Source organism: Zea mays, chromosome 5 (assembly GCF_902167145.1).
Source record: "Zea mays cultivar B73 chromosome 5, Zm-B73-REFERENCE-NAM-5.0, whole genome shotgun sequence".
In the NCBI taxonomy this organism is placed as follows: Eukaryota; Viridiplantae; Streptophyta; class Magnoliopsida; order Poales; family Poaceae; genus Zea; species Zea mays.
This window is the reverse complement of record NC_050100.1, coordinates 100,580,247-100,603,812: the sequence shown is the minus strand read 5'-3', so window position 1 is coordinate 100,603,812 and position 23,566 is coordinate 100,580,247.

Below are 23,566 nucleotides of genomic sequence, written 5' to 3'. Positions count from 1 at the left end.
ACTTTTTTTACATTTTGTTGCCTTGTTTTTATTGTACACAACAATTGAAAACAAGTGACCAACATTGGCATCCACCTCTGGCGAACTCATTTACGACCACAACCTACTTCGTCATGCCACCCAAAAAGACGACAGTGCCTGGTCCCGTCCTTGCGCCCTTGGATCCTAACCAAGATGGAACTCTTTTGAGAGAAGCACGAAGCCAGAAAAGGAAAGTTGTCAGCCCAACCCCCTAAGACAACGATTGGACCATGAGATTAGCAATCTCGAAGCCATCCATCAGCAGGTTGAAAAACGAAAAGAGAAGATGTTTCAGCTTTCCGAACTACAGAAGAAGATCGACGAGGCAACCGAAGAAATGCGAAACATTTCGCACGACACTAAGCGATAAGAGTACCACCAGAATCAGAAAGACCTTCGACATGAAAGCCAAAATCATGAAAATATGTGGTACAAAACCTTCAATCATGACAATTTTCCTTATGATGACACTTCTCTTTTAGCTATAGAGATGCGGGCAATACCATGGCCACCTTCGTACAAACCACCCCAATTGCCTATGTATGACAGTCACTCTGATCCAAAGCAATTCCTGATGAGGTAGAAGCAACAATATCATCATACGAAGGCAACACAACTATCATGGTCAAGTCCTTTGTCATGGCAGTAAGGAGTGTGGCTCAAACTTGGTATTCTTCTCTTTGGTCAGGAACAAGAACCTCTTAGCAGAAATTAAAGGATATGTTCATCACAAGCTTTCAAGGATTCTAGACAAAGCTAGTCACTGCACAGGCCCTTTTCTAATGTACACAAGACCAAGACGAATACTTGCAAGCCTATGTCTAAAGATTTCTCCAATTTCAGGCTCAAGCACCAACAGTACCAAATGAGATAGTTACTGAGGCCATGATCAAGGGGCTTCGCTTAGGACCGGTGCCACAATACTTCGCCAGGAAACCCTCTCAGACCCTGGAAAAGCTTCTCTAGAAGATGGATGAATATATCAGAGTGAATAATGATTTTCGACAAAGAAAAGAGGAGGCCTTGAGATATTCCGAGATGACCAGGGGCTTTGGCGGACGGTTCAATCCAAGGCATGTCAGGACCATACACAATTCAAATCAGAACGAGAACAAAGACAGACACATTGAGGCACAACAAAGTCATTATCAATCCATAGGAACCCAGCAAAATACGTTCAGACCACTGACTCCAAGAGGTGGAAGAGGATGAAGGAGTTTCAGAGGAAGATTCAACTCTCAACCAAGGAAAATGTTATGCCTTTTCTATGGAGAGGATAAGGGGCATACAACAAGAATCTGTCAAGTCACAATCCAGAAACAGAAGGAAATAGCCGAAGCTGAAGTACAATAGAATCAGTCAAAGCAGGTCCTCCATACCGCTTCATACTGTTCCCCATACATTCCAGAGTATGTTCATAACCAGTAGCCAAGTCTGAAACCATCGGCTTGAGTTGCTTCGGCAAGTCACTCTTCGGCTCGATGGATCTTCCCTCAGCCATTTACAGAAGCACCACCTTTGCCATATGAGCCCCAACATCCAGGATAACTTTAGGTCTAGCCGCAGTTCTCCGCACAAGATGTACCACAGCGAGACACAAGGGAACAATCTGAAGCCAGAAAAATAAACAACACTGTAACGGAGTTGAAGCACATCTATTGAAATGCCTGAGGGGCCGACACAGAAGTTCGAAGTTGTTTCAAATAATCTATTGTAATTTCATTTTTTCCTTTACATTTCTAACCCAAGAAACATCAAGAAGGTATATTCTTTGTCATTCTGTAATGAATCTGATGCTACACCATCGTGTGTAAAAGCTCCAAAGTCGTTCCTAAGGGGATGCAGAGCTCAAATGAAACACCTAGTAAAGGTGTAAAAGCTCTGATGTCGTTCCTATGGGGATGCATAGCTCAAATGAAACACCTAGTAAAGGTGTAAAAGCTCCGAATTCGTTCCTAAGGGGATGTAGAGCTCAAATGAAGCACCTAGTAATGGTGGCGAGGACTCCAAAGTTGTTCCTAAGGGAATGCAGAGTGAAGATACAAAGATGCACATGCTTTCTTTTTCCTTTTTGTTTTCATCATCTTGTGCACCAAGCATAATGCATCAATCCATCATCATTCATAAGCACAAGTGGAAAAGAAGGGGAATTGCTCCCCTACGTGTAGGTGAAAAAAGGACTCCGAAATAGTTCTCTATGGAATGAGAAATTTAATCCAAAGTCGTGTTCAAATTTGATAATGCCTCTTTTTGGCTTCGTATATGATTCTGTATACCATTGTAAAGAATATGTAATACAGACACAAGGCCAAAGAAGGGGACGATTCTTCTTTAGCAATCAGATATTGTTCAAGGCATTACAAGACCTTCGACTGGAAGAGCATTTCTTTACGAAGCATGAAAAGAAGGGAAGATGTCTTTTCGCCTTCGGCTTAAAACGGTACGTATACTTATTTGACACTACATAGAAATATCATACAAACCATACTTATATAGAGAATACATTTCACACAATTGTTTTAACAAACAATAGACATTTTTTACAGACTATTCAAACACGAATTTAAAAATGTTTTTACAAAAATCTCAATCTTTGTTCAAAACTTTCTCAGTAGCTTCGTTCAACACTGTGTCAACAGCTTCGTCTATTCCTTTATGCACCACCTTGGAATCTGCAAGGATGTCTTTTCACTCTAGATCATTTTCAGCATCATACAATTCTGGTGGTGGCAAAAGGGCCGCTACGTTAGAAATCATTTTGTATCATACATCTTAGTTATCATGAAACTAAGTAATCACGAAGCTAAAACTCATAGGAAAAATATAGTATATCTATACGCCTCTCCAACCGCAAAGCTTCTTCTGTCTTTCTAGGCTCTTCGGCGGCTCGGTGAGTCTAGAAAAGCCAAAGAGCGATTCGTTACAAAATGTTACATAAGAATCGAAGGATAAAATTCTAAGCATCCAGAAATAACCTCCCCTTCACTCTCTGATAGCTTCATCTGCCATTTCTCTACCACTAGCAAGCCAGATCTTAGAATAAAACCTTCCCCTAGTGCAATAGCTTCAGCTGAAGGCTCTCTGATGTCATTAGCTAAAACCCCAAACCTTGGTCGAACCACAACTTTCACATGCTCGCAACCAGCTTTTTCAAACAGGGACACTGCTCCTCGTGCACCCACACAGGCGCAGAAGTCTCCCCAACCGGTGAGAACTTCATGAAAAGCTTCTATATTACCTTCTATCCATCTAATCGCTCCTTCGGCATCATCGCGAATAAAATTCTCGTCATTTGAAAAAGCGCCAACGCTAGCAAACATACTCTTCAACTTCTCGCAGCATTGTGCAGCGACATAGAAGCATTGTTCCTTCAATGTCTAAAGTTGTTCAACATTTCTCCGAACCCTGTCACATTCACATTTTTCCTTTTTGATTGTACACAGCAATTGAAAACAAGTGACAAACAGAAGGGCCACATGCAACGCTCCTGTGCCTATGGGCGTGTGATATCGCAGCAGTGAGCCGGCGAGCGGCCACAGACGAGAGGCCGCCCGCCGCTATGCAGGGCGAAGCTAGAGCGTGAACGACATGAGTGCACACTTTAATAAAAACATAATTTGAGTCTTATCCATACAATGGTAAAATAAATAGACTAGTAGAAATTCTTACAACAAGAACAACAACAACAACAAAGCCTTTTTGTCCCAAGCACGTTGGGGTAGGCTAGAGATGAAACCCCATATGAAAACCTCAGAGCTCAACCCCCAAAGAAAAAGGGGAAACAAAGGCAAAGGAGAACCGAAAAACGACGAAACGGGGAAACACATAAAAGAGATAAAACCCACAAGAACCAGCAAGGTCTAAATGGGCACAAGAAAAGGTCAAACGATTAAGGAGGAAAAGCGAAACTATAAATCAAGGTTCTGGCACGTGAATTGCACACTTCCACCCCTTCCTATCCACGGCGAGCTCTTTATCAATATTCCACTCCTTCAGGTCCCTCTTCACAGCCTCTGTCCACGTCAAGGTTGGTCGACCTCTACCTCTCTTCACGTTCTCGGGACGCCTAATTATTCCGATATGCACTGGTGCCTCTTCAGGTCTTCGTTGGATATGTCCAAACCATCTCAAACGATGTTGCATAAGCTTCTCCTCAATTGGTGCCACTCCTACTCTCTCTCGTATGTCATCATTCCGGACTCGGTCTCTCCTTGTGTGGCCACATATCCCGCGCAACATACGCATCTCTGCCACACATCTCAAACCATCTCTGCCACACTAGTAGAAATTCTTACCAAAATAAAAATTGCATGTTTGTCGATATTTAAATATACTTTACAAAATGTTGTATGATAAAAAGTGAAAGCAATTAATTACCTCCTAGTACTTGCCATTTCCCATTTTCTGGGAGTGATGCGCTACAATATCATTTGTAACCCATAACACTTTTTGTTTCTCCACATAGCAAATGAGACTATTACTCGTGTACTCATCTATATACGATTCCGCAAATATGTTTTCACAATTTTCATAGTTGAAAAGCACTCTCAACTGTAGCGGTGGCAACTGACAATAGAAGCACTAGCTTCCAAAGCCTATAAACTAAAAGATATGTGAGACGTTTTTTGTCTCCAGCATTTTTTGAGAGAGCTAGGCAATGATTTTGTATATTGACATATCTATCATCTTATTGCACATCATTTATATAAAGGAAAAGCTCTGCTCGTTAAGATTACTCAGATGATCGAAATCAAAGTCATGTGGATATAATTCAGCCAGACTCATCAACTTGTCAACATTAAAATCCTGAAATGAATCTCTTGGATTGAATGCATATGAACATACAAGCAATAGAGAAGCAGTTTCACTGAAACGACTATCAAGATCCTGTAGCAACCAATCAATAACCTCATTAAAACAATCAACTTGAAATTGATGCTTGTTGGTAATCCCAATTTTCTTCCTTGGCCTAGTTGAATCAATGTAAGCCTCATCCATTTCCAACATGGTAATATCATGTTTATTACAAAATACATAAACTTCACCAAGTAATTTCTCCCAATCATCTCTTCTAACATTATCCAAAAGATTTCTTGTAGACCTCACATAATTAACACCATTCAAAATATCTTGATCTTTTCGTTCTAGTAGATCTCAGTTCTCACGATTTTAATTGGAAAGGGCGAGTGAAAGGTCACGCCTCGACCAGTCGGCTTCGCATGACTATGCTTCCACGTGAAGGATAACAGAAGTAGCTTGGCTTGCTTGCTTGGGTAGTTGGGTTGTAACTTTAGGTTTGGGCAATTGGGCGCTAGGCTACTATTTGGAAGTACCATTCTCGTAGTGGTCCATAAGCCCATAAGAAGGCATAGACCTTTACGTTAGCAATTAAGGGCCGATAGTTGTCGAAGTGGGTTACTATCACAACCCAACCAAATTATCAAGACAACGTACACCAATCCTTGCCCTTAAGGCCTCAGATGGATATTTAAGTGTGCCAAGTTTAGATGAACTCATTCATTCCCAAAGATCATTCACCCGTGATTGAGAACATTACAATAATCATATAGTTGGAAACATAACATAAACAAAGGAGATTGAGCGGAAGTCTTTACAATAAAATAATAACCAAACTTAAGTTTACAAAACCAAGTAGTTATTTATTACATGCCCGAGGTAGTATCAAATTGCTAACTTATTGCAACACTTGGGACGATCTCATCTTCCCACAAGCACACACAAGCTATGCATAAGTAAAAGGTCTCCATAGGTGAGCCTAATAGAAATTGAACGTGTTAAGCACCTCTCCTGCAACAACATAGGGAATTAAACCCTGAGTAGGCAATTACTCAGCAAGACATAGTCGACTAAAGAAAAGACTCTCATGGGTATGCTAGCTGATTTGGGAATTAAGGTAAAGGTCATCAAGGTTCAAAGACTCAGGTTTTGGATAAAATCTTACTATTACTTGATCTTTAAGTCAAAATTTTACTTTCCAAGTTAAATTCATACCTTTTTCTAGATTGGCATATTCTAGCTCATTCACTTGGCCTAATCTAGATTATATTCTAAATAAAATCTTGTTTCACTTGATCGAATCGATTAATACCCAAGTGGGGATCTCCAACCACACGACATATGTAGCACTTAACCCTTGCATATGGCAACTCGCACCTAGGTTTCTCAAGACTAGAATGGGTCCCCACCACCTGAGAGCATAGTACTCGACCATCCAACCTCTTGCTAGGTGGATACATGAAACTCTCGTTATCTCTCCACTCCTAGTGTGGGCCGGCCTTTCTGGTATTGGTCTAACAGAGGTTAAGCTTACCCATGACGAGGCATGTGTCCAGTTAAAAGGTCCTAGATCAGCAAACCTACTTTCGTTACGGTCCTTAATCTCAACAAATGGGTGACCTTTCCTGCTCACCATCTAGTCTCATTTTAAACTATTTATCAATTTGTACCAGTCAGAGGTACTATGCTTGAATGATGAATTCTTCATGACCTTTGTTGCCTTCATCATTCCAAGCCATTTCTTTTTTGAATCATAGATCAAAAACATGTTTGTTCCTAATCTATAAGCATAACTAAGCATTCCTAGCTTTATAAAACAGGTATCAAGGATGATAATCAATATTTCAAGGAAAAATCATGCATCAATGGTTTAATCATTCAACTCCTATCACCTAATGCATCATAAAAGTGATATTTTTTTAAAACACAAGGAAATGGTTAAATGCACTGGGGCTTGCCTTGATGAGGAGGAGGGTCAGTCTCTTCTACTAAGATATTGCGGTTAGCAGCGTAGCCCACTGGAGCACCTTTAGGAGGACCCTCAGGAGAAACTTTAGATGGAGAAGCTTCTGATTGAGGAATTGGTTCCACTTCCACTTCAACTTCTTCTTCTAGGCGTTCTACAAGTCAATTACAAATACATGAATGCTTATGTAATGGTTTAAAATGCAATCTCTCACAAGGGAGAGGTTTGGGACACATAAACGCTCATAAATAAGCACATGACAAGTATACACATATTTCTACATAAGCAAACACATGACAAAAGTGACCAAACTGGATTTACCTCGACAAACTAGATAACTAATCGTACCAAAGTTCACTAAGTTTGTTACTCAATAATTTATATTGTATAATTTACTCTAAACATACATTAACACTAGTTTATAGATTTAGTATTTCTCTTTTTGGCCATTTCAATGTTTTCTGGGCAAATCAACTCCAAATAGTTTCAAATTTTACCAAGTGGTAATATAGTGGTAAATAGTTTTTCCATAAATTTTCTTAATTTTGGTTGCTCTACTTTTATTTCTAAAATTCATTTAAACTTTCTAAGGGCACTTTTTAATTACCTAAAATTTACTTTTTGTTGTAAAAATCCTAAAACTAATTTTAGCAAAAACTATACAATTTTAAGGACTCTACAAAATTGTTTTCACATTTTTTGCATTTTCTGGTGGATTTTACAACCTATCAGCAAAAAGAAAAAAAAACTATCAACACTTCTAGGCCGCAACCCCAGGTTCGGCGTTCGGCCCACGAGCACACACGAAACCAGCCCCGCGCCCACCATTTTTCACAGAGACCCTCGTTGATTTGGTTAACTGATTAAGGGCCCCTTTGGTAGGGCTTATTTTTCAGCTTCGGCTCTGGCTCATGTAAAAGTTGTGCCAAACACCTCTTTTTCAAATGGCTTCACTAGTGAAGTGCTTTTCCAAAATGAACTAGAGGGCATGAGCCAAAAAAAGTGGCTCACCCGGCTTCAGCTCACGTCATTTTTGTACAATAGCCCTCCCACCAGTCCAAATTATTTTTTTTGTCCTGCCCTCAATCCCTAGCCACGTACAGGAGAGATAAACTATACAAGGGTCTTTCTGAAAAACAACCTATAAGCCGTTTTGCCAAATGATTTTTCAGAATGGCTTTGGCTCATCTAAAGAAGTGGTTTCACCTCGTGAGCCAGAGCCAAAGCCGTTTTTGGAGAAGCCAGAGCCCTGCCAAAGGGGCCCTAAGAGTCCTAAGCACTATTCCCCTCTCTCACTGACAGTTGCACCGAGGCCCTCAAACTTCTATCCTTTCGCAACTTCTCAGCCCCGACTCCAACTTCAGCGATCTACCGTCCAACACCTGGCCGCACGCACACGGCTCGCCGCCGGTGACCCTCTCTTGCGAGGAAAAGCACACCTACATGACACCTGACCCTAGCCCACTATTTCTCTCTAGTTAATCGAAGAGTAGCGAGCTACACCATCTCTGTCCACGGTGCGGCGAAGAACCGAGCTCCGGCGAGGTCGGGCCATGGTTCTAACATGGTAGCATTCAACCTAGGACTACTATGAGAACCAGTAGCACATCTAATACACGATGCTCACATAGGTTATCTTGAAGAAGGTGTGAGTTAACCAATCAATGTTGAAGTTACCCGCGACGGTGTTAACCAGTGACACGATGGTGTTCCATTTGACTTGTTGCGGACTTGCGGTAGCATTCAAAAGAATGGCTCGGTGAGCATCATGGCAATACTGGATCACAAAACACCAGCTAAACGAACGACCATACCACAAAACCGGCTGGCCATGGTGAACCGAGGAGAAAAGCCAGTGTGGTCACCGCTGTTAGAGCCAACGTCACGTCAAGCTAATGCAGTAAAACTAGAGGACTGGGGAAAGGTTGAGGACTCAACCTAGGTGCAAGGGATAGTAGGTTATACACGATGGAGAAGCTACGAGACCGACAGGAAATAGTGGAGCTTCGTTTTGGGTTTCAAAACACTATGGCAAGCCACACAAATAAATAGACTTGATGTGCTTCACTGGGGCATTTCACAGTGGCAAACAAGCTACAGTAATACACACATCAACTGCATTGGCCACCACGTGTCACACCGGGATTTAAGGGCAACCTGGGTGCGTCTCATATGTGCGCCAAATCGATAACCGCACATACAATGACTCAATGTATAGAGACGAATGTCACAAACTTTATTATAAAATTAGAATGTATTATAAAATAGCTGATAGTAAATAAATCGAACTAATATAACTATCTCCTTGGCACCAACAGTTTACCGGGAGACGACACCTAGATCTCATTGAACTCGTCATAGTAGTCTTCCTTCGGGGGTACCTGCTCTTCACCTGTGGGAGGGTTTATAGCGAGAATGAGCTCACATACGTTCATCGCTCAACAAGTTGTGGGGAGTAATGTGCATGAACTCACTTACGGTGGGGACTCATGTGCAGTGTAAGGTTTATCAACAAATAAGGGTTAGGGCTGAGCATTGCTTTTAATGAGTTGGTCAAATTTTATTAGTAGTTACTAAGTATAAGTATATACCGACCCAAACTAAGAGATCACATTTATAATAAATCCCACAATGCAATGCATATGACAGATTAAGGTTTAATTGCATAACTTAGCCATGTGAGTGTCCGAGCCACTCTTGACCGTGAGCACGAGTGATATACCATTTTTACACTCTATAGAGGTTGCGCATCTTTACCCACAAGCTATGTTACCCATCTGCCAAGGGGTCTAGAAATCCCATTCATCTCTACCGAGGAGACGAGGCAGGGTAGCACTATGATGCCTTTACAAAGTTCAACAAGCTTCAGAAAACCCACTATGGTTTCTACAAGAAGGGGCAATATTGGGATCCCTCGTCCAAAAAGCTATCGCATCATGATCGACCCGAGAATCTCCCTATCCTGCTAGCTCCTCACACCGCGGTTGCCCTTTTCGTTTAAAGTAGTCCTCCACTAGCATTCCTAATTAGTCAGCCAAGGGCGTCCTATTCCACCCATGTGGTAGCACTATTTTTCCGGGTGGTTCTCCATGTTCCGATTAACAAAATGATCTTATCACGATCAATAAATAATCCAACAATAATGGTAAGCATGATCATAATTCAGATGTAACATTAATCCTAGTACCAGGTAAAGCTATAGCCAAACCACCTAATAGTTCATTTTTTTGCAAGGTGTAGGGTGAACCAAACTAGGGTAACCTATTAGGTCCCATCAAATTAACCTAAGCATGCCACAATGATTATAGAGAACTGCAATACCTAATTTGTAAAAAAATATAAAAGGTGAAATTATTTTCCTTTATATATATGACTTGTTTCTACCTACTATTACATGTAAACAAACACCATTAAAAAGGGATTAAAACCCAAATACACCTAAATAACCTATGCATCATGTTGGTGTTTATTTGTTTGTGCATTTGTCTACAAAGTTAATGATAGTAGAAATAAACAAATGGTGAAATAGACATTTAAACCTAAAGTTAGAAATTTAAAATGTGGAGAAAAGGAAGGAAGAATACTAAACAAAGATAAAGAAAATAAATATAAAAATAGTTAGACCTTCCATATTATTGGGTTCAATTTGTACATTTAAAATGAGTATAAGTTCATAGTTAAAATTGAATTCAAATTTGAATTCTAGAAATTAAAAGGAAAAGAAAAGGAAAAAGGATAATATAAAAGAAAAAGGGAAAGAAAAAACCATTATTGGGCTGATTCTCACCAGGCGGCCCCCTGTCGTGCCTCGCGTGGTCGGGCGCGCACGTGCCGCAGTGCCAACAAGTGTGCCCACGGGGGTAGTGACCGGATGACTGCTGAGCCCGCTTTGCCAATTCTGCGCCCATCTCTTGTTGCGCTGACTGGTGGCCCCCTTTGGTCAGTTCCTCGCTACCTCACCACGACAACGCGAGCTGTCTCCTTCACCGGAGAAGCCAGACCTCCCTCAACCACTTCCGCACCTTCCCAACGGATCGCTCGGGAGACCCGGCCTCGTGCATAAGAACCAGCTCGCCGTTCTTTTCTCCCCCTTCCCCTCGTCTTGGTCGTAGTGTTGCATAGAGAGTTGGTGAGGAGCTGAATATTAGCGCCGTCGTCGCCGTGCTCAGGAGTTCGCCGTAATTGCGACCCTGTGTCCAGCTGTCGGGGTTCGCCGTTGCGCACAAAGCGGGTTCATACCGGTATTTGGAGCGGATTCGGGCCATCGGGTGTCAATTCCTCGCTGGAGCAGGGCGGGTCCGGCCATCTCGCGTCACGCTGCGGACGAACGTCTCCAGGACTCTAGTGCTGGTATGGATCTCTGTGTTCCATTTGTCTCCTACCTTCCGTTGCGGTTACTGTGTAATGGCATAGTACGGGGTCGTAGGGTGCCAGGGATTTCCGGTCGGTGTGCGCCTCCGCCGTGGTTCCGCGGGCTGTCGTGGTCGGGCCCAGTCCACCTGTGGTTCACTAAATGGATGCCACGACAGGGTTCGCCATAGTCTTCTCTTTGTGTAGTGTCGCGCTTGGCTCATGGCACGCTCTTGCGCTTGCGATGGCTTGCACCGGCGAGGGTGCCACCGTGTATCACACTCGTGCTGTCGTTCCGTGGAAGGGAAAGAAAGAAGACGAACCTGCACGGTTCAATCATATCGTAGTTGAACGGTCAAGATCATATGATAGGATACCCCTTCGCGTGATTAGATCATGGTCGTAGGATTCAAGACGGACGATCGTGATTAGATCACGGCGTACCAATTCGCTCTGTGGGATCTGGAACGTTGATGCGGTAATGGATGGTTTAGATTAGATCACGGCAGGATCGCCCTTCATCCATTGATTTCGGATCGGACGATCGGGGTAGGCTACCCGTTTTATAACGCGATGATCTAATCTAGTGCGTCGGTTTTAGATCGAACGGCCATAGAGGCTCCATACCCTTTCGCTACGAGCCTTTTGCACACGAACCCCTCGGGTTCAGTGGAATAAACCCGCAGTCCAGTGCTACTATTGACTGAGTCTCGAGATTTTTACGTAGTCACCCCTTCCTTTTCCTGCATTTGTCGCACAGTCTAGAGAATAAGTAAAACCATATAATAATATCAGAAATTGATTTTTAACACAAAAAATTCTAGAAACTTGTGAAATTCATATAAAATTCATTTTATCTCCTTTGTAATAATATTGTTCATCACATAGTGTCTCTGTTTTGACATAAAAACTGTATTAAAAATTATCTCTTAATTAATCTTGTACCAAGCACATAAAACCTTTGGAAATTCATAACTTAAAATCCATAGCTCTAAATTTAATGATTCTTTTTCCTATTATCTTATTTTAGTATGTAGATTATTAATATGTATTTTGTATATATGTTTGGTGTGATGTTAATTTCCTCTTCGTACTATGCTTGTTTGTATTGTGGTGAGTAGAAGAGCCAGTGGCTGAGGATCCGAGTGTTCAGCAGATAGAAGTTGCTGAGTAGGAGCTCATTGAAGGCAAGTTGTGCCCTTGACCACTTTTATTACCCAATAATGTTCTTTATAATCATTTAATTCATGCATAGGTTTTATTTTGATGGGCCCAATAGTTCACCCTAGTTTGGTTATCTTGTTACTGTTGGGGACTTGTTCTCAAATGCTATGAATTAAGAATAAGGCAACACAAAATGTTAAACGTTAATGACCTTCGTCCTTCGAATTATTATCTCCCTTAGGATATAATGATCTTGGGACGAAGGTTTTGAAGGACATACCTTCGTTGATTGTGATATATGTTAATAAAAGGAGAAGCATATGAAGTACAAGAGACAACATAAACAATCATATAACATTATTAAATCATTCTCATCATATTACCATGAAAAGGTAAAAATAATATTGAATTATAAATGTACCTTCGGCTTGAAAGAAGATAAAAGTACAAGCGTGACGCACAAGTGAATACAAGTCAGCGTGAACAGTACGAGCGTACTGTTCATCTATTTATAGGCACAGAACGCAGCCTGTGAGAAATTACATTCATGCCCTTTATATTCACTATTGACTTATAGACAAATCTATGAGGACAAGATAGCCTTTTCCCCTTTAAGTCGGTTCCTTTTTCCGTTATTTAGCCGAAGCTCCCTTGCGCGTAGCTTCGGAGCAATTCCAACCTTCGTCATGATCATGCTTTTTACATCGTATATGCTTTTAACCCGAGTCCGAAGGTACCTGTTCATATGTCACACTTGGAAGATATTGTTAAATTACGTTTTTGAGGACCTTGGGAGGACGAAGGCCCCCAACAGTAGCCCCTCGCAGTATTAATTTGTTTAAGATAACAAGTTCAGACTGCGACATGTACGAAGGCCTTAAGCCGAAGGTTCGAAAAAGCACCTTCCCTTTGCTAGAATAGCAACAGCCAATGACGGATGGGCCCCCCTTAATTTGGAGCGTGCTGAGCGTATAAATAAGAACTCACACCAGCTATATTTGATACGCTGCTTGTGCCATTTGCTTTACTTCCTCAAATTCATAGCTCTTGCTCACTAACGCTTGCTAGTATTTCAAGCTTTCTGAGCTTCGGTTAAAAAGACGCATTTTCGTCATTTCTGAAGGAGAAATGTCTCAAGACAAGAAGGTTGCTGCTGAGACGAAGCTGACTAAAGAGGAGAAGCTTTTTGAGGAGAAGAAGGTTGTGAATCCTTACATTGCTGGATTTATCGAGTCTATGGCAAAAACAAATACAGAGAAGATTACTAAGGAGATACTGGAGGGCCTGTCTGAAGATACTGGTGACAGTGATAGTTATGATGCGGAAAGTGAGGGCGAAGATTCTGAGGATCGGCCCTGAAGACCAAGTCATTCGATTTTCGGTAAATCGACCATCAAATAAAGTCATCTTGAGAACATGAGAGGAAGATACTTTTGGGATATGTCTATTGTAAGGGCTAGCGGGGACACCAACGTCCCTGCTGTAATACTCAAAGTTGTATACAAAGAATAAAAGAGAGATCTCCTCATTTTATGTGCCTTAATTGCATCATGAAAAGAGCATACATAAAACCAAGGATGATTAAATTAAACCAATGATACTAAAATAAAAGAAAGTGCATTTGTTGGAGTTTTATATGTTTGTGCATTAATAAAATAATAAGGATAATAAGATAATAAATACTAGAAGTTGAATCAAAACTCTAAATTTGAAAATAGGGTTTTGAAAATAAAAAGAAAAGAAATACCACATAAAACATAGGGAATAAATATATACATAAATACATTCTCTTCATCTCCAAATGTAAATTGGCACATTTTGATATAAGTACAAATCCATAACTGAAATTCAAATTTGAATTTGAAATCTAAAAGGAGAAATGAAAACCTAAATTTGAAAAAAAAGAGAAAAGAATACAGAAAAGAAAAAGGAAAAGGTTAAAAGCCAGTTGGGCTGCCTCCCCTCAATTCGGCCCACCTACAAATCCCTCCGCGCGGCCCAACTAGCTGCAGTCTGTGCCGACACCCGGGGCCCACGTGCCCTGCGCTCCGCCTGTTACGCTGTCGCGCGGGCCTGTGTTGTCATCACCCAGCTCCGCGCAAATACCGCGCGATCCAACGACCTCCGCCGTCCTCGCCGTAGAAATCGGCCGTAGTGGCCATGTTCGCGCATGGATCTCGCTCGAGAAGTCCGCGGTCCTCCTCCCGACTCGCCCGCGTGGTGCGTAAATATCCTCCCGGCGCCTCGGCCATTGCACGTCCCTCCATTCCATTGCCAGCTCCGTGAACCGAGAGAAGAGAGAAGGCGGAGTACCGCCGCGGGTGAACTAGGGACCACCGTCGCTCCGGTGGAACTTGTAGGGGAGATAGCTTCGCACTCTCGGGTGGATCGTATCTGCTGTTCTCGTTGAGCTCATGTGGCCGAAAATCGGTGGCGATTGCTCGACGACTTTCCCCCTCCGTCGTGGTTTGCATCTCTGCGTGAACTGCGCCACCATCGTCACTAACCCAGGTAAGTGATGCCCAGAGCTATTCGTCGTGGTCTCTACTTCGTTTAGCACTAGGTTGATTCAGGATTGGGCGTCGGACGGTACGAGCAGAGCCCACGCCGGCGAACCTCCGCCTTGGGCACTCGGGTGCCGCCGTGGCCGGCCCGTCAGGGGAGAAGAAGATGATGCGTGGGGCCGTTGGATATCCATCATGCGGTTGGGATTAGATGCAGGCGTGTGGGGTTTTGAGCCATGGATTCACGGATCAGGGGCCAGGATCACCCCTGCATACCCCTTTTCGCTTGTGAGATCGTGACCATTGATCGCGTACTCGATGGCTTAGATTAGATCTAGGGGAAAGTTGGCCCTCAACCGTCGATCGTGCAGGGAATGGCCTAGATCAAATCTGGCGTATCCCTTCGAGTCATTAAATCCGAACCATGATTCCCATATCTGACGGCCTCGATGCGGTGCCGGTTCGAAGTTAATCTGGACCTAATCCGCGCCGTTCATTTGCAATCGTGCGACCCAGATACCGCCATACCCCTTCGTTAGGTTGATTTGCGTCTGAACCCCTATGCTTTCCAGAAACCAACCCGCCGTCCTCATTAACAGTAGACTGTGTCTTAGGGATTTTTACGTCGGAACCCCTGACCTTTCTGGAAATCGAGTCCCAGTCCAGAGCCTGTTGTAAATTGAATAAATTAATTAGAAAATAGATTTTAATATGAAAATAAGTGCTAGGAATTGTATAATCCATAGAAAATTCATATTAGCTCCAAATTGAGCCATTCCAATTTCTAAAATTTTGTAATAATATTCTCTATCATTTAGTGTCTCTGTTTTGACATGAAAACAGTAAGAAAATTAATTTATCATTTAATCCTATTTCAAGCACATTAAACCTTAAGAAATTCATAACTTGAAATCTATAACTCCAAATTTAATGATTCCAGTTCCTATGATCTCATTTTAATGTGTAGATTTTTACTGTATATTTTATTTACATGTTTGGTGTGATGTTGATTTTTGCTATACTATGTATGTATTGTGTTGATGCGAGTAGACGAGCAAGCCACTGTGGATTCTGAGGTTCAGCAAGTAGAAGTAGCTGAGCAGGAGCTCATTGAAGGCAAGTTGTGCCCTTGATCACTTACTTTTCCCAGTCATGTTCTTATTAATTTTAATGATCTGCATAGGTTAATTTTGATGGGATCCAATAGGTTACCCCAGTTTTGGTTATCTTTATACCTTGTTCACCCCTGAAATATTTTTGGGTAGTACCTGCTATTGCTTTATGTGGATTTGGGTATGAAGATACTTTATTCATAATTACTCTTTTATTCTCTTTTATTATTACTGTTCATGTTAAGATCATTATGTTAATGGGAACATGGAGCGACCACCCGGGAAAACAGTGCTACCACAAGGGTATAATGGGACGCCCTTGGCTGATTAACTAGGAAAGCTAGTGGAGGTCTTCCTTACCCGAAAGGGGCAAGGGCAGTAGGGGAGTGGTCAGTGTAGGGAGGTCCTTGGGTTGATTTTGCTGCGATGGCGGTCAGGCGAGGGATTCCTGCACTGGAGCTTCCTATAAACTGTAGCGGGATTTCTGAAGCTAGTGGAACTTTGTAAAGGCCTCGTAGTGTTACCCTGCCTCGCCTCCTCGGTAGAGGTGTATGGGATTGGCCATCTCTTGGCAGATGGGTAACATGACTTGTGGGTAAAGATGCGCAACCTCTGCAGAGTGTAAAACTAGTATACTAGCCGTGCTCACGGTCATGAGCGGCTCGGACCCTCACATGATTAATTTATGGAACTTAAATTTAATTGGACATTTGCATCACATCAGGGAATTATTTTATTAATTTTATTTATTATTAAGGTTTGGTATTTACTTACACTTAGTAATTGCTAATAAAATTTTGACGAACTTATAAAAGTAATGCTCAGCCTCAGCCTTTATTTCATTGATCAGCCTTACACTTCATGAACTCCCACCTTTGGTGAGTTCATGCCACATTATTCCCCACGACGTGTTGAGCTATGAACGTATGTGAGCTCACTCTTGCTGTCTCACACCCCCCCACAGGAGAAGAACAGGTGGTTCAGGAGGAGCCACAAGGCGAGGAGTTTGATCTGATCTAGGTGGCGTTTCTCAGTTGACATTGGCACCAACGATCCTTAGTTCGTTTTATATTTATTCTTTTATTTTGTAATAAGTCTTTCGCTATGTAATAAATACTCTGATGTATCATGACATTTATCTCTATACACTCTGTTATTATATATGTTGTCTTCTTGGCGCATGTATGAGATGCACCCAGATTTGTCCCTTGAATCCGGGTGTGACAGAAGTGGTATCAGAGGAAATGTTGACTGTAGGACAAAACCTAGATAGAAATGGACAAAACCCTTCCCTACTTACCTTCTTCTGATTCATTCTATACTTACCTTACTCTGATTCTCTCTATACTTATCTTGATCCTATCTCACCTTCTACTCTTCTACTCTGATGATTCTTACCTTTTCTACTCTGAGACAAGATGGATTTCACACCTTGGAATCCTACATTTATGACCTTTTTAAGAGATAGGAGACCTGAGACAAAAATTAAAATTATTTTATCTATTAAAAATGTTGGTTGATTGTGCTGATGATCAATGCCTGATTTGCTTCTTTGATTGATTGAAATAGTATAGACGGGCATCTTAGCATGTACCACCATAATGTAATGAATTAGCTTTAGTAGGTGACACACTTAGCTAATAAATCCCCCAAATTAACATGCTTCGTAATCACTGCCTTGTCTACAATCCTTTCTTTCGTTCCCTGTGTTTCTAACCCAGATGAGCTACCCCTATAGTGTTAGAAGAGAGCACTATAGACGTGATCCTTGGTATGTCATGGTTAAGAAAGGCAAAGGCTGTGTATACACCATGCTAAAGGAACCATTGAACTCACCAGTTCCAAAGGAGAAAGATTTGAAGTTGGAATGGCAGTAACTACCGCCACCAGACTAGCGGCATTCTTAGTAGATGGGAAGTTTGTTGGTGTCAACATCCGTGTGGTTAGAGATTTTCCGGATGTCTTCCCAGAAGAGTTACCTGGGATGCCGCCAGATAGGGAAGTTGAGTTTGTCATTGATCTCTTACCTGGGACTGTTCCTATATCTAAACGGCCATACAAGATGTCTGTAGAAGAGTTAAAGGAACTTAAGAAACAATTAACGGAGTTACAAGAGGCTAGGTACATTCGTCCGAGTTCCTCATCTTGGGGAGCATCAGTACTGTTTGTACAAGATGGATCGCAAAGGATGTGTGTGGATTAAAGGCCCCTTAATGATGTCACTATGAAGAACAAGTATTCATTACCCCGCATTGAGGATTTATTTAATCAGATCAGAGGTGCAAGGATATTCTCGAAGATTGATCTCCAATCGGGTTATCACCAAGTGAAGAATAGGCCATCGGATATTCCCAAGACGACTTTGTCAACCCGATATGGTTTATATGAGTTCACTGTTATGTCATTTGGACTAGTTAGTGCACCAACCTATTTTATGGATCTGAAGAATAAGGTGTTCATGATCTGGACAGATTCGTCGTGGTTTTCATCGACGATATTTTTATTTATTCCAAGAATGATAGTGATCATGAGGAACATCTGAGATTGGTGCTACAGAAGCTACGAGATAATCAACTCTACGCCAAGTACAGTAAATGCAAGTTTTGGATTGGCGAGGTGCCCTTTCTTGGACATATCATTTCTAATGGAGGAATATCAGTGGATCCTGCTAAAGTCAAGGAGATAGTGGTGTGGAGCATACCCACTATAGTTATGGACGTTCGGAGTTTCTTGGGACTTGTAGGATATTATCGGAGATTTATTGAAGGGTTCTCTAAAATTGCCAAGCCTATGACATCGCTTTTGGAGAGAGGAAGAGAATTCAAGTGGGATGAGAAATGCCAAGAGAGCTTTGATCAATTGAAGGAGAGGTTGATGTCACCACCAGTATTGATTATGCCAGATCTGCAGAAGGGATTTGACATTTATTGTGATGTATGTGGCCAAGGACTTGGATGTGTGCTTATGCAAGAAGGTCATGTGATCGCCTACGCGTCTCGTCAATTGTGGAAACATGAGTTAAACTACCCCACTCATGACTTAGAACTGACAGCCGTAGTGCATGCGCTTAAGATTTGGAGACATTATATTATGGGAACCAAGTGCCAAGTATACACGGATCATAAGAGTTTGAAGAACATATTCATACAACAGGATCTCAACCTTAGGCAACACCGTTGGATGGAGCTTATTAAGGATTATGATTTGGAGATTCACTATCACCCGGGCAAGGCAAATTTGGTTGCAGATGCCTTGAGTCGAAAGAAGCATGTTCATTCAGCTGTTGTTGCCCAGCTACCCGATGAGATTGTTGAGGATTTCAGGAGACTTAACCTGGGGATAGTTGCTCACACTGAAGGAGTTACCATTGAATTGGAACCTACTTTGGAGCAAGAAATCCGCAAAGGACAAATTGGTGATGCTAAAATACAAGAGATCAAGGATCTTATTACGGAAGGCCGAGGTCCGGAATTCACGGAAGATGAGCAAGGCACCATATGGTTCAAGGACAGAATATGTGTTCCTGATATTGAAAGCCTTTGTGAGACTATTTTAAAGGAGGCACATGACTCGGATTATTCTATTCATCCTGGGATTATCAAGATGTATCAGGATTTGAAGCAGAAGTACTGGTGATATGGATTGAAGAGAGATGTGGCTGCACATGTGGCTATGTGCGATGTGTGTCGAAGAGTTAAGGCTGAACACCAGAGGCCAGCTGGACTACTGCACCCAATTAAGATACCCGAGTGAAAGTGGGAAGAGATTGGTATGGATTTCATTACTGGATTGCCTCACACCTCGAAAGGATATGATTCTATATGGGTTATTGTGGATAGACTGGCCAAAGTGGCTCATTTCATTCCGGTCAAGACTACTTATAACTGATCTCAATTGATAGAGTATATATGGCTCAGATTGTGTCTCAACGCGATGTACCAAAGAAGATCATTTTGGATAGAGGATCACAGTTTACCTCTCGGTATTGGAAGAAGTTGCACGAGTCCTTGGATACAAGATTGAATTTTAGTTCGGCTTACCATCCTCAGACTGATGGACAGACTGAAAGGACTAATCAAGTATTGGAGAACATGTTGAGAGCTTGTGCCCTTCAGCATGGTAGTAGTTGGGACAAGAGTCTACCTTATGCTAAGTTCTCATATAATAGTAGTTACCAGGCCAGTCTGATGATGTCACCGTTCGAGACTCTGTATGATAGGAAATGTATGACTCCTCTATTTTTGGACTAGACTAGAGGAAGACAGTTCTTTGGACCAGAGCTTATTAAAGAGGCAGAAGGACAAGTTCGTATAATTCGGGAGAAATTGAGGGTAGCTCAAACCAGGCAAAAGAGCTATGCTCATAACAGAAGAAGACCACTAGAATTTGAGGAAGGAGATTATGTATACCTCAAGGTGTCACCACTTCGTGGAATGAGGAGATTCAAAGTTAAGGGCAAATTGTCCCCTCACTTTATTGGACTATTCAGAGTTTTTAGGTGAGTTGGAGAGATGGCCTATCAACTCGAGCTACCTGATAATCTATCTGATGTGCACAATGTATTCCATGTGTCTCAACTTAAGAAGTGTCTCCGTGTTCCTGAGGAACCGTTAACAATGGAAGAGCTCAGAGTTAAGGGTGATTTGACTTACACGGAGTATCCCATCAAGATTCTTGATACACTGACTCGTATTACAAGAAATAAGTTGATAAAGATGTGCAAAGTAAAATAGAGCCACCACAGTGAAGATGAAGCTACTTGGGAGAGAGAAGAAGAGCTTCACATAGATTTTCCCCATCTTTTCCCTAGACCTTCTTCAATCTCGAGGATGAAATTATTCTTAAGGGGGGTAGGATTTGTAATACTCAAAGTTGTATACAAAGAATAAAAGAGAGATCTCATCATTTTATTTGCCTTAATTGCATCATGAAAAGAGCATACATAAAACCAAGGATGATTAAATTAAACCAATGATACTAAAATAAAAGAAAGTGCATTTGTTGGAGTTTTATATGTTTGTGCATTAATAAAATAATAAGGATAATAAGATAATAAATACTAGAAGTTGAATCAAAACTCTAAATTTGAAAATAGGGTTTTGAAAATAAAAAGAAAAGAAATACCACATAAAACATAGGGAATAAATATATACATAAATACATTCTCTTCATCTCCAAATGTAAATTGGCACATTTTGATATAAGTACAAATCCATAACTGAAATTCAAATTTGAATTTGAAATCTAAAAGGAGAAATGAAAACCTAAATTTGAAAAAAAAGAGAAAAGAATAAAGAAAAGAAAAAGGAAAAGGTTAAAAGCCACTTGGGCCGCCTCCCCTCAATTCGGCCCACCTACAAATCCCTCCGTGTGGCCCAACTAGCTGCAGTCTGCGCCGACACCCGGGGCCCACGTGCCATCCTCTGCGCTCCGCCTGTTACGCTGTCGCGCGGGCCCGTGTTGTCATCACCCAGCTCCGCGCAAATACCGCGCGATCCAACGACCTCCGCCGTCCTCGCCGTAGAAATCGGCCGCAGTGGCCACGTTCGTGCATGGATCTCGCTCGAGAAGTCCGCGGTCCTCCTCCCGACTCGCCCGCGTGGTGCGTAAATATCCTCCCGGCGCCTCGGCCATTGCACGTCCCTCCATTCCACTGCCAGCTCCGTGAACCGAGAGAAGAGAGAAGGCGGAGTACCGCCGCGGGTGAACTAGGGACCACCGTCGCTCCGGTGGAACTTGTAGGAGAGATAGCTTTGCACTCTCGGGTGGATCGTATCTGCTGTTCTCGTTGAGCTCTTGTGGCCGAAAATCAGTGGCGATTGCTCGACGACTTTCCCCCTCCGTCGTGGTTTGCATCTCTGCGTGAACTGCGCCACCATCGTCACTAACGCAGGTAAGTGATGCCCAGAGCTATTCGTCGTGGTCTCTACTTCGTTTAGCACTAGGTTGATTCAGGATTGGGCGTCGGACGGTACGAGCAGAGCCCACGCTGGCGAACCTCCGCCTTGGGCACTCGGGTGCCGCCGTGGCCGGCCCGTCAGGGGAGAAGAAGATGATGCGTGGGGCCGTTGGATATCCATCATGCGGTTGGGATTAGATGCAGGCGTGTGGGGTTTTGAGCCATGGATTCACGGATCAGGGGCCAGGATCACCCCTGCATACCCCTTTTCGCTTGTGAGATCGTGACCATTGATCGCGTACTCGACGGCTTAGATTAGATCTAGGGGAAAGTTGGCCCTCAACCGCCGATCGTGCAGGGAATGGCCTAGATCAAATCTGGTGTATCCCTTCGAGTCATTAAATCCGAACCGTGATTCCCATATCTGACGGCCTCGATGCGGTGCCGGTTCGAAGTTAATCTGGACCTAATCCGCACCGTTCATTTGCAATCGTGCGACCCAGATACCGCCATACCCCTTCGTTAGGTTGATTTGCGTCTGAACCCCTATGCTTTCCAGAAACCAACCCGCCGTCCTCATTAACAGTAGACTGTGTCTTAGGGATTTTTACGTCGGAACCCCTGACCTTTCTGGAAATCGAGTCCCAGTCCAGTGCCTGTTGTAAATTGAATAAATTAATTAGAAAATAGATTTTAATATGAAAATAAGTGCTAGGAATTGTATAATCCATAGAAAATTCATATTAGCTCCAAATTGAGCCATTCCAATTTCTAAAATTTTGTAATAATATTCTCTATCATTTAGTGTCTCTATTTTGACATGAAAACAGTAAGAAAATTAATTTATCATTTAATCCTATTTCAAGCACATTAAACCTTAGGAAATTCATAACTTGAAATCTATAACTCCAAATTTAATGATTCTAGTTCCTATGATCTCATTTTAATGTGTAGATTTTTACTGTATATTTTATTTACATGTTTGGTATGATGTTGATTTTTGCTATACTATGTATGTATTGTGTTGATGCGAGTAGATGAGCAAGCCACTGTGGATTCTGAGGTTCAGCAAGTAGAAGTAGCTGAGCAGGAGCTCATTGAAGGCAAGTTGTGCCCTTGATCACTTACTTTTCCCAGTCATGTTCTTATTAATTTTAATGATCTGCATAGGTTAATTTTGATGGGATCCAATAGGTTACCCCAGTTTTGGTTATCTTTATACCTTGTTCACCCCTGAAATATTTTTGGGTAGTACCTGCTATTGCTTTATGTGGATTTGGGTATGAAGATACTTTATTCATAATTACTCTTTTATTCTCTTTTATTATTAATGTTCATGTTAAGATCATTATGTTAATGGGAACATGGAGCGACCACCCGGGAAAACAGTGCTACCACAAGGGTATAATGGGACGCCCTTGGCTGATTAACTAGGAAAGCTAGTGGAGGTCTTCCTTACCCGAAAGGGGCAAGGGCAGTAGGGGAGTGGTCAGTGTAGGGAGGTCCTTGGTTGATTTTGCTGCGATGGCGGTCAGGCGAGGGATTCCTGCACTGGAGCTTCCTATAAACTGTAAAGGGATTTCTGATGCTAGTGGAACTTTGTAAAGGCCTCGTAGTGTTACCCTGCCTCGCCTCCTCGGTAGAGGTGTATGAGATTGGTCATCTCTTGGCAGATGGGTAACATGACTTGTGGGTAAAGATGCGCAACCTCTGCAGAGTGTAAAACTAGTATACTAGTCGTGCTCACGGTCAT